The following is an 8,995-nucleotide window of genomic DNA, read 5'->3' as shown; positions in this document are numbered from 1 at the left end:
TGAGCATGACTACTTCCTATATAAGAGCTGCTAATCTTTGAAGAATAATCCAGAAAGACAGTGACTTCCTGATTCAAAAGAATTGTAAAAATTTACAGGGTCAAAACATCTATATTCTCATAGATAACTTCATGTAAATCCATGAAGGTAAGATGTTAGATGGTTTTATTTAAAAGTAGTATAATATCATATAAGAAATGAATCGCCAGTCCAGTTTTGATACAGGATACAGGAAGCTTGGGGCTAGTGCACTGGGATGACCCAGAGGGATGGTATATGGAGGGAGGTGGGAGAGGGATTCAGGATTGGAAACACGTGTACACCTGTGGCAGATTCATGTTGATGTATGGCAAAACCAATACAATATTGTAAAGTAATTAGCCTCTAATTAAAATAAATAAATTTAAATTAAAAAAAATAAAAGTAGTTGTGAATTTGAGGTTTAAAATAAAAAGGATAAAACAGAAAAATATGAAATTCTGAGACCTTTGTCTGAAAATTTGTTAACAACTTAAATTAACCAATGTATTTCTTAACTTTCTAGATGATAAAATAAAATTAGAAATAAGTGAAATAGCAATAATAATAATAGTATTTATAATAAAACTTTCACTTAAGATAATTTTGAAAACTAATTCTAGTGGAAATAGAGAAATATGAGAGAACATTTGTTGACTCAATTTTTTTTAATCAAAGAATCAATGCAAAAACGATAGTTTTTGGAGCTGGAAATGGGAACAGATGTAGTAGATTTAATGAAATATGAAAACACAGAGAATAAACAATAAAGTGTTATGAAAATTGTCACACAGTGTTGACTGCCTGATATCTGATTGCAAGATAACAGGCCTCTGTGTGTGTGTGTGTGTGTGTTAGTTCCACTCATATGCTTTTTCCATTTGCATTCCTAAAATAAATAATCATAGGGTTTAAATAAAGTTACATTTATTAGATAAAATTACAAGGGAATTGTATAGGAATTATCTTATTTGGTTGTAAGAGAAGTAGATGACAATGGATCAGAGAATCACATAGGTTAAGAACAGACTATATTAAAATATCATGAAAGTGAAAATCACTCAGTCATGTCTGACTCTTTGTGACTGCATGGACAGTCCATAGAATTCTCCAGGCCAGAATTCTAGATGGGGTAGCCTTTTTTTCTCCAGGGGATGTTACCAACCCAGGGATCTGCCGGGAGCCAGCACGGGAGTTCCCATCCATGACAAAGGTCATGCGGAGAGGCCTGATATGCAAAGGCGAGTCAGGACTCGAGGGGCCCCCTGGATCTACTTGAACATCTACCCCCAAACCAAAATCTGTCTGTTTTACTAATTTACAACTTTCACCAACTCCTCTGACATTAACGGGGGGCTATCCCTGACCACCTTTCTCTGAAAAAAATCAACTTAGAGCTCTAGTTAATAAGCCTCCTGGGCATAAGAGTGTTTCAATCCAAACCCCTCAGATGGCTCTCTAACTTTCCTGACAGGTTTATCGAGACTCCTACAGCTACACATAAAATTGTTTACAGCCTCCCAACCGCGAGAGATATGGGAAGCTTAAGATATTCAAATAGTATAGAGCCTCTCGAGGAGTTAAAAATTATTAAAATAAAACTGGCGGACGATTTCATTGTTGAGCCAATGCTGTTGCCAAGTTTCCACATCCCCTGTATTGTGTCCTTGAGAGTATATTAATTAATATAGTTGGTATATATATATAAAAATAAGTAGTGGCCTTGGTGTTAACAACTTTAGACCCTTAAGGTAATAAATTCTTTCCTTGTTATGAGCCCACTGCACCTTTGCCCTTTAGAAATGCAACTTTATCTAACATTTTTGGAAGATGGCGCCAAACTTTAAAATAATTATTCTTAAAAAAAAAAAAAATGTTTTCTGGTTAACTAACCTTTATCGGAACAAAGAGTCATAAAATGTTGATGGGACTTCTGGCCAAAAAATGATGTAAATCACCTAAAACATTTGTATATGATAAGTTTGCAGAAAAAAAAGTCTGGTCTCGATAAAGATCAAAGACTGCTGACTTTACATGATTTTACACCCCTTATTATCCTCTATACACAACTTAAGGTATGTAAGCTCCCTTTAAAAATAAAGCTACTGGCCTTGCTCATCAGGCTTGGTCTCTCCGTGTCATTCTTGCTTCCTTTTTTATCCTTTTCTTCTCTTTTCTTCCTTCAAGATGGCTGATTTGGAGTGTGGGGACTCTCTGACACCACTTACTTGCCTGGACTTCTAAGACCCACTCGAAAAGGTGTCTAAGGTGGGGTACCTTCAGCTATTTGAGAGGGCGCCTGTGGCCTCCGTGGTCAGAACAAGTTTGGTGTCATGAACTTTATTGGTTTCCCACATAAACCAGTCAGATCAAGCCTCTGTCTCTCCCCTTTACTGTCCTTTCGCCAACGCTGTCCTCCTGAAGATATCACTAGATCCAACTGGGGCTGGACTCTGGTAGGGATCGAACCCAGGTCTCCCGTCTTGCAGGCAGATTCTTTACCAGCTGAGTCACAAGGGAAACCCGAGAATACTGGAGTGGGTAGCCTATCCCTTCTCCATTGGATCTTTCTGACCCAGGAATCAAACCAGGGTCTCCTGCATTACAGGTGGATTCTTTACCAACTGAGCTATCAGGGAACTCTGAATATCATGAAGAATGGGTCTTCATTTTTGGAATGATTTAAAGGTTAATCAGTATTTGTAATGCAGTGTACAATGGGTATTAATAGGGAATGTTATTGGACCCCATGATGTAACTAATGCTTTCCATGTGTAGCATAACTGATGGGTGAAATACACAGTAGAGAACAATACTATTACATATATCTGTTCCCCCAGTAACAAAGAATGAGTTTAAGAAAGTCAGTTCTCATTGGAGTAGAAGTGGGAGGGCTTAAAATGTTTTAAATAACGATTAGGCAAAAGTTTTAAGTGAAAAGCTTTGAACTGAAAGGAAAAGGAATAAGTCAATAGACACAGAAAAAGAAATTGATGAACCCAAAGAAAAACAATAGCAAGCCTGTTTCATATATAATCTCACTTTTAAAAGGGGTGAAATACTTTAATACTATTCCTGTACAATAAGCTCTAAATAAAAATGCATACATCTTGTTGTTTCTGGTATCATTACTGCTACTGTCCAGTCACTTCCATCATGTCTGACTCTTTGTGATCCCATGGACCATAGCCCACCAGGCTCCTTGTCCATGGAATTCTCTAGGCAAGAATACTAGATTGGGTTGCCATCCCCTCCTCCAAGGGATCTTCCTTGCCCGTGGATCAAACCCACATCTCCTGTATCTCCTGCATTTCAGGCAAATTCTTTTACTGCTGAGACACCAGGGAAGCCCTCTGATATCACTACATCCAAGTATAAAAAAATGAAGATTTTATTTCTCTAATTGATTTTAACTGTACATCAGTTCATTGATGAGGTTTCAAATCTCATTTCTTAGAAACTGAGCAAGGCAAAGGCAGCAATACTTGCATGGAATATGTAAATAAATTCATGCATCTAATTCAGTTAACAGAAGGGAAATGTTGCTCAAAAGCATTAATAAATTAACTATCTTGGACTTACCATATCTACAGATGAAGTACAAATTAAGAACAGAAAAATCAAGTATCACCACAATGATGGAATTTATCATCTTGTGGTTTTCTGATATTCCCAATTTCCAATGAATTATTTTTGGGATATTTTAAGTTCTCTATCTGACCATCCTGATGTGCAATAGTGTCATTGTACTGATAACAAAAATTGACCCTACTCTCCAAACCCCCATGTGCCGGGAGCCAACATGGGAGTCCCCACCCATAACAAGGTTATGTGGGAGAGTTCTGGTGGGCAAGGCGAGCCAGAACTCGAGGGGTGCCCCTCTGGGCCTACCTGAGCATCTACCCCAAAACAAGAGTCTGTCTACTTTACTGCTTTATGCTCTCACCTACACCTCTGACTTTATGGGGGGCTGTCCCCCACCACCATCTCTCTCTCTGAAAAAGAGTTAACTTACAGCTCCAGTTAATAAAGTTCCTGGGCGTGACAAGAGTGTTTTAGTTCACAAACGCCTCAGATGGCTCTCTAACTTGCTTGACACGTTTACCCGGACTCCTACAGCTATGCATACGATTGTTTACAGTCTCCCAACTGCGAGAGGCATGGGGAGCTTAAGATATTCAAATAATATAGAGCCTCTTGGATAGTTAGAAATTGTCAGAATAGAACTAGTAGAAGATTTCATTGTGGAGTCAATACTTGCTGCCAAGTTTCCACATCCCCTGTATTGTATCCTTGGAAGTGTATTAATTGATATAGTTGGTATGTAGAAAATATAAGTAGTGGCCTTGGTGTTAACAACTTTAGACCCTTAAGGTAACAAATTCTTTCCTTTGTTGTAAACCCACTGCACCTCTGCCCTATAGGAATGCAACTTTATCTAACACCTTCAGAGGATGGCGCCAAACTTTAAAATAATTACTCTTAGAGAAAATAAGTCTTATGGTTGACAAACCTTTATCAGAGTCATAAAATGTTAACAGGCCTTCTGGCCAGAAGATGATGTAAATCACCTAAACCATTTGTATATGATAAATTTGCAGAAAAGAAACCCTGGTTTCGATAAAGATCAAAGACTGCTGATTTTGCATGATTTCACACCCCCTATTATCCTCTATGTGCAACTTAGGGTATAAAAGCCCCTGTTGAAAATAAAGCTACGGGCCTTGCTCACCAAAGCTTGGTCTCCCCTTGTCGTTCTTTCTTGTTTCCTTTTCCTCCTTTTCTTTTCTGTTCTTCCTTCATGCCAAAATAATTTGGAGCTTGGGGGTCCTCTGCGACCACTTATTTGCCTGGGCTGCTTTTTTTTTTTTTTTAATTTTATTTTATTTTTAAACTTTACAATATTGTATTAGTTTTGCCAAATATCGAAATGAATCCGCCACAGGTATACCTGTGTTCCCCATCCTGAACCCTCCTCCCTCCTCCCTCCCCCCTCCCCATACCCTCCCTCTGGGTCGTCCCAGTGCACCAGCCCCAAGCATCCAGTATCGTGTATCGAACCTGGACTGGCGACTCGTTTCATACATGATATTATACATGTTTCAGTGCTATTCTCCCAAATCTCCCCACCCTCTCCCTCTCCCACAGAGTCCATAAGACTGATCTATACATCAGTGTCTCTTTTGCTGTCTCGTACACAGGGTTATTGTTACCATTTTTCTAAATTCCACATATATGCTTTAGTATACTGTATTGGTGTTTTTCTTTCTGGCTCACTTCACTCTGTATAATAAGTTCCAGTTTCATCCATCCATTGCCTGGGCTTCTAAGACCCACTCGAGAAGGTGCCTAAGGTGGGGCACCTTCCGCTATTCGAGAGGGCGCCTGCGGCCTTCATGGTCAAAGCAAGTTTGGTGTCATGAACTTTATTGATTTCTCATGTAAACCAGTTATTATTGAGCATCTAAAAAATGTCTCAGCCTTTGCTATTCTAATCACCAATGCCATCATCCTGAGGGAATCCCTGGATCCAACTGGGGCTGGACCCTGGCACCCATGTACTTTTTCCTCAACCACTTTTCCATTTTAGAAATCTGTTATGTAACTGTCATTATCCCAAGAATGCTTGTGGACCTTCTGAACCAGAAGGGCACATTTTTTTCATTGCTTGTGCTACACATGTGTTAGGCCCTTCTGTTTGGAGGTTTAGAGTGTCTCCTCCTGGCTGTGATGGCCTATGACCACTACGTGGCCATTTGTAATCCTCTTCACTATGGTCTGATCATGAACCCCCAGGTCTGTGTCCAGCTGGTCACTGCCTCCTGGGTCAGTGGAGTTCCTGTTGTAATTGGGCAAACATGACAGGTTTTCTCTCTGCCCTTTTGTGGGTCTACCACAATTAATCATCTTTTCTGTGACCTCCCCCAGTATTCAAGCTTACTTGTAGGGACACATTTGTGAACAAGATAGCAGTCTATGTAGTTGCAGTGGTGTTCATCATAGTTCCATTTCTGTTGACTGTTGTCTCCTAATGGCAAAATCATCTCTAACATTATGAAATCATGATCCACCAGATGGAGGGCTAAAGCCTGCTCCTCTTGCTCGTCTCACCTCACAGTGGTGGTCTTATTCTATGGCACAGCCTCTACCATCTGATTACAGCCCAAACCAAATAAGTTTGAAGAAACTGGGAAGCTGATCTTTCTTTTCTACTCAGTTTTGATCCCAAAGTTGAATCCCATTATATATACTCTGAGGAACAAAGATATCACTGTAGCACTGAGAAAACTACTAAGTAAATTATCAACTTGATTTGAAGGCTTGAAATTACAGAAGCAATTTGTTTCTATGTTTCTCATGTAAATACATCAGAAAATATCATCTAGTATTATTTCTATGTTCCTATAAAATGATAGTTAATATCATCACTGCCATCTCACGTTATGTAAAAGGACCCTAGTTTCAAAGAGTTAAGGGTTTCTGGGTTATCAAAGCACACATTATCTCCATGGCAATGATCTATTCTGATGACCTATCTTTCCTCTCACTAGGAAAGAGTGAGTTAAGAGATTTCCTGATCAATAAAATGACAGCTAACTGCAATATAACTAATGATCATGGTCATGCCCTGTAAGAAATTTGCTTGAAACTTCCCATTCCTTCAGGCATATTCACTGTCCTTTTCTGTTCTTACGATTGGATTTAGATGATGAGAAAATAATAACTGCATCCAAGTTGGTGGGAGTAGGGGAATCTGAGTGTTTTCTAGCAATTTCCCCTTCTTTCTCTGTTTTGCAACTGTCCATATTCCTTTCAGAGTACAAACCCTAAAAGGATCTTTTGTCACCTCAATGCTGACTATTCTCTAGTGACACCACTTTCTCCAGCTTGTAGCTTCATGTTTTGCCTTTGTAGTGTCTCCTTAGTATTAGGAACATTAGGCTTTTAAACTATAAACTGCATTGGGTTGAATGTTGATCCCTCTAAATATATGTCAGGTTACAATCTGCAAACCTGAACTTATTAGGAAAATAAAAGCCTTTGCAGATATAATTCAGTTAAGGACTTTGAAATAAGATTATGTTAATTTAAGGGAAGGACACTATATCCTATGATAAGTGTTCTTAGTTCTTATAAGGGAGGTAGAGAGATTAAGTTAAAAATAGAGACGCAATGACACATAGAAGAATATCACGTGAAGATGGAGGAAGCAACCGGGAGTGACACAGCCATGAAGCAAAGCAGGTCAAGGATTACTGAAAGCTGAAAGAGGCAAGGAGTGACTATCCCTTTAGAGTCTGTGGAGGAAAACCCTGTCAACATTGTGATTTGGGACACTGGATTTTAAAGATGTGAGAAATTCAACTTCTGTTCCTTAAACCACTCAATTTGTGATAATTTGTTACAATACATCTAGGAAAGTAATACACTGTGTAAGCAGTCTTTTTATTATGGTGTTTTTATTCTAATCATCTGGAATAAATTCTGTATCTTTTGGGAACAGTGATTTTTTTTTTTAAATATGTAGAATTTGTTTTTAACTTTAAAAACTATATCAATGAAGCCTCATAAAAATATTTGCAAAAAAATCATGGTTAATTGTGTTTGTTCAAGGATGTTTATTAAAATCTTTTTTAATACTGCAAAAGACAACATTAGCAAAGCAAAGGTAAGCTGTTCTCATATGGAACATATTATTCATGGGCAACTGTTTACCATGTGATGCTGCACAGTCTCTCAAGACAATGTTTTAGAGCCATATCAGTGAGGAAATCCCAAGCTTTTAGACTTGTAAGTAAGTACATAAATGCATGTATAAAACATAACTATTTTTGTAAAACAAAGGGAGATAGCTTCCATATATTCATATATCATTTCACATGTGCATCTTTCTAGTTGGTGTATATATATGTCAGCAATATCTGGGTGTGTATTACAAGAGAGAATGGGCTTCTTTATAGTGACAGGAGTTCAGATAATGTCTGACTTATTTATTTATTTATACTTTTTTGCACTATGGATTTATTACAAAGAGAATAATATGCACATCACAAAAATAATAAATTTTATCCAGAAAATAAAAACTACATATGGAAGAAAATTACTGCATTTCTTCTTTTCTTATTGCCTCCCAACATTTTACAGCATATTTGGTAGCTAACAGAGAAATTTCAATATCAGCCAAATAATATTTGATGTTTGAAAGAAATAGCATATGTTTTATAAACTAAACAGAGCCAGAATATATAATGTTTGGTCATGTCTTTAAAAAAGACTAAAAAGGCTTTAATAATAGTTACAAACAGAGATAAATTTAAGATTATGAAATGGATACATATTTACATAGACACTTTTACATATGTATAATATATATTTTATATAATATCAATATATATATTTCAATATTCACTGGAAGGACTGATGCTGAAGCTGAAGCTCCAATACTTTGGCCACCTGATGCAAACAGCCGACTCATTAGAAAAGACCCTGATGCTGGGAAAGATTGAGGGCAGAAGGAGAAGAGGGCATCAGAAGATGCGATGGTTGAATGGCATCATGGGTGCAATGGACATGAACTTGGGCAAACTCCGGAAGATGGTGAGGGACATAGTGGCCTGGAGTGCTGCGGTCCATAGGGTTGTGAAGAGTCAGACATGACTGGAAGACTGAAAAGCAACAACAAATATATATTTATGTATAGCTATACTATATAAAATAAAATTACTATATAAAATAAAAATAAAAATTATTGATTTCACTCTTGTCACAGAGAGAACATCAAACACACACACACACACACACACACACACACACAACCAAGAAGCACATCTCACTTCAGTGATAACACTGGTTCTTTTCTATTTTTCTGTATTCCCAATGTCTGCGTGTTTCTCTTTGTAATATTTTCCTTTTTTATGTGATTATCCTGGTGAGAAGCAACAACAATACTCTTATAATCAGAGTTGACCAGGCTCTC

General features: G+C 37.7%; 1 pseudogene; it reads left to right on the top strand.

Moving 5' to 3' along the window:
* The first annotated feature begins 3,626 nt into the window (after nucleotides 1-3,626).
* Nucleotides 3,627-6,330, top strand: LOC109578955 (olfactory receptor 10AG1-like; annotated as a pseudogene).
* Nucleotides 6,331-8,995: the final 2,665 nt, after the last annotated feature.

Source organism: Bos indicus, chromosome 26 (assembly GCF_029378745.1).
Source record: "Bos indicus isolate NIAB-ARS_2022 breed Sahiwal x Tharparkar chromosome 26, NIAB-ARS_B.indTharparkar_mat_pri_1.0, whole genome shotgun sequence".
NCBI classification, from domain to species: Eukaryota; Metazoa; Chordata; class Mammalia; order Artiodactyla; family Bovidae; genus Bos; species Bos indicus.
Note: the sequence above shows the minus strand (reverse complement) of the source record. Positions and strands in the feature narration are given on the sequence as shown.